We start from the raw sequence: 3,992 nt of genomic DNA on the forward strand, positions 1-3,992 counted from the left end.
CTGTAAGAATCTTATAGGACCCTTAATCTTTTTCAAATCGATTCCCTGAATCAAGCAGACTGATTCAGCCAACTTTTAACTACAAACAATACAGGGTTACAAAATTATTAAAATAATACTAAAAAAATTCTTTTGAACATTTTTAATATTTATTTGAGAAATAAGTCGGTTCAGGTCAGTTTAGCATTGATTTTCTGCCTATACGATACGAATAGGCCGATACTGACAACATTGATGCCAACATTTTCTTGAGATTTTTCCAAGAAAACCCAAGATTTCAAAATATTATGAGATTTTCCCGAGAACTAAATTTGTGACTATGCTTAAAACCTTGTTCAGGACCAGAAGAGTGGGGATTAGTGGCTGAAATTGGACAATGAACCGGTAGGGTATTGGCCCGACAGATTGTTCAAGTACTCGAGTTATTGGGCCAACATTACAAGAAAAACGTTAATTAGCCATGGAAATTTACGATGAAAATTTACAATGAATTATTTTCGTAGTAAATTTGTGATGGATTCTCGCTAAAATTGAAATTAACTATGAAATTAGCGACGAAAACATTATGTTGCTAATTTTTGATAAAAAAATGGGCGCGAAGTTCTCCCCCCTCTCTCTGATTACCACCAAATCCTCTCCTTTCCCAACCGGAGCTGGGTGTTATCACCGTAACCACCACCGCCTCTTTCCCTTCTTCTCCTCCCTCTTCTCTTTTTTCTTTCTCCGTCTGTGGCCTCGCCGGAGCAACGTCATCGCTAACACCCCCAGCGCTTGGTTTTACTTTTACTGTTCTTTTTTCTTGATATCTTTCCTCTCTTCGTTGCACCTAGTGCTTGACGCACAAACTCTCCTACAAAAATGACCCAGATTTAACATCCAGCCGTCCCCTCCCTTGAAATCTCTTCTCTAAGTGGTTTTCTGGCTTACCAATAAAGACCCATCTCCTAAAAACCACACTTTCCTTAATCCCTTCACCTATTCTTAGGGGTTTTGGGTTTTAATGGCCTGAAAATTTTGTGGGTGTTGCTCATTTCCTTTCTTAAATACATGTACAAGAAGAAGAATAAGAGGACAAAGAAGAAATCTTTATTTCTTTGTTGTTGTTGATCAGGAGGGTTTCAAACGGGTTCGTTTTACAGTGGCCTAGAGCAGAAGAGGTATGACTCGTTTGCTCCAGATTTTGAGTTTCCTCTTATTGTTTTTTCCTTTTTCTTTTTTTCGTGTTTTTGTTTTTGCACATTTGGTGTTTTTCTACGAGGAAGTGAAACTGATCCTCACTGTGATATCTACGAGTCCTTTTTGTTGATTCTTATCGTTGCCAAGTTCTTGCATAATTTTTTTGGCGGCAGTGTGATCGGTGCTCAAATGTGTTCTTAGTCCAACGGCTCTAGTGGGGATGAAGAATGGAGTCAAATGATTCTGGGGAACCGTGAACGAAATTTGAATCATTTACAATGTTAAGGGTTGGCATAGAGATGTATTGAATATGATGGTTTGTGGATATTTTTGTTTGGGTGGGGATAAAAAGTATGCTGATTGTTTCGGGAATCCAGATTTTTTTTAATATCATGTACTGATGATGTACATGATGAAGATTTTCCATGGGCTTCCTGAAAGTGTTGTAATTGCTGACATCTTCAATTTCTAAATGATGCAACCATTTAGAAAAGGAGCGAATGATCTGCCTCGCTGCGTCTCTCGATGAGAGATTCCACGATGTGTGTTAAGCGAAAGCTTTTTTTTAAAGATTGTATATTACTTGTTCTCTTGGATTATGAAGTATATGTAGGTGTGCAAGTTCAGCCCTTTACAGGCACGCCCATTGTTGGTGATGGTGGTGTTTAGGTTTAGGAAAAGTTCTATTGCATAGTGGAAGGTTTTCATGCTGTGTGGTAGTTTGGTGGATATGGTAGCTTCATATTTTACATCAACATTAATGTGCTTCTAACTTACTAGAATATTGAACAATTTCACTTTCTTATAGGACAACCTAAGATAGTCTGAGTTTCTCAAGAATGCATGAATTTGGAGTATGTAGTTGATGCTAATTACTGTTTGCAATTTTGTTTTTTAGTAATATAAAAGATGTCATCCTCCCTGAGTGAATCACTATCGAGAAAGACATCGGTGTTTGCTCTTAAATTATGGGTTGTGATCTGTATCTTAGTTGGGATATTCATAGCATCGGTTCAATCCATCTTGGCGATGTGGTTGGCTTCTCAAAGAAAATAAAAAAGGACCCTCGATAATCTGCGCTCAGATTACCCTGATCATGATGGTCTTGCCTTTGGTTTACATGATCAATCAAGTACAAAAGATTCTGAGAAGATGTTAGTGCATTTAGGCATGAGCAGATCAAGTGAAGCTGATAATCTCAGTCAGTGCAGCTCAGTATATCAGTTGGAGAGAGCTGGCAGTTCACAGTAGGGTGATGATGGAAATTTGGGGCATGTCCACAACCCATCTTCATCATATGGTTTCAGGACAGCTTCACCATTAACAGGTTTTCCTGAGGTATCACATCTTAGTTGGGGGTATTGGTTTACTTTAAGGGATTTAGAGTTGGCAACTAATCGATTCTCAAGGGATAACATGCTTGGTGAGGGTGGATATGGGATTGTGTATAAAGGACAGTTGATCAATGGGACATCTGTAGCTGTGAAAAAGCTCCTTAACAACATGTAACTTCAATAAAGTTGACCATCATCTTCATGTCTTATGTTTATGTTACTATCTGACTCCAATTGAAATATTACAGGGGACAGGCAGAGAAGGAATTTAGAGTAGAGGTGGAGGCTATTGGTCATGTGCATCACAAAAATCTTGTACGTCTATTAGGTTACTGTGTGGAGGGAACTCACAGGTAAAGCATTTTATTCTCTGCTTATCTATAGAATGTAAAGTTCTCTTGTTCTAATTTTTGCACGGTAGATCTACTTAATCTTGAAATCATATTTCAATTAACAACAGGAAGAAAATATAAAATTTTTGATGATAAAATTTTGTTCTTACAATGCAACTTTCATGTGAATCATAATTTTTTCTTCTCCAAATTTCTTTTATCTATTTTCTTCTTGATTGAAGTACAAAATGTTGGTGTATGAATATGTTAACAATGGAAACCTAGAGTAGTGGCTTCATGGTGTACCGCCAAAGCGTAAGTCTATTTCTGAAGACACAATTAGCAAAATCTTGCTTGTATCCTTTGCTAATAATTTGATGACCACTTTTTCCTGTTGGTGTGAGTTGCACGAAATATGTGATTAATAGCTTAATCATATCATAAAGTTATTGATCCAATTTCTGCAGGCTTGCAAATTTACATGAAGCTAATGAACCAAAAGTTGTTCATAGAGACATAAAAACAAGCAATATCATGATCGATGAAGATTTCAATGAGAATGTTTCTGATTTTGGACTAGCTAAAGTCCTGGGATCAGGAAAGAGTCATATAACTACATGAGTGATGGGAACGTTTGGGTACAAATTTGATTCCTTGCAGCCTGCTTACTTGCTATATACTTGCTGTTTATGTTGAACTTTTTTCCTTTCATAAAGTTGGCCACAATCTGTGTGATGGGTGATGGAGTGCATTGCATGTTAGATAGGGGTATAGGGTGCACAATTGGCAGACGGCGATTGTGCACCAGATGTTCATGAAGTATGGATTTGTTGCTGCCAAAAGTATTTAGAGGGATGGTTGTAGATGTTTGGAAAACCACGAGCAAGAGACAACCAAAAGGAAACAAAGAACAAGAACAATCAAACAAAACACAAGAACACAGATTTAAGTGGAAAAACCTCTCCTCAAATCCGAGAGAGAGTAAAAAACCACGGCCGCCCAGAGAGAAATATTATTACTCTTAACAGACAGTTACAAGCTGGGGAAAGAAAAGCGAGAATATAAACAAGGCAAGGGTGACAACCCTAACCCTAACCAAATCGGGTCGGATCCACTGAAAACCGGGTCCCAAACATAAGTCCCCAAAAAA

General features: G+C 37.8%; 1 pseudogene; it reads left to right on the forward strand.

The window, feature by feature from the left end:
* The first annotated feature begins 2,085 nt into the window (after nucleotides 1-2,085).
* On the forward strand, nucleotides 2,086-3,538 carry LOC149817343 (putative receptor-like protein kinase At2g42960; annotated as a pseudogene).
* The last annotated feature ends 454 nt before the right edge of the window (nucleotides 3,539-3,992 follow it).

Source organism: Nuphar pumila, chromosome 14 (genome assembly GCF_984573655.1).
Source record: "Nuphar pumila chromosome 14, dmNupPumi1.hap1.1, whole genome shotgun sequence".
NCBI classification, from domain to species: domain Eukaryota; kingdom Viridiplantae; phylum Streptophyta; class Magnoliopsida; order Nymphaeales; family Nymphaeaceae; genus Nuphar; species Nuphar pumila.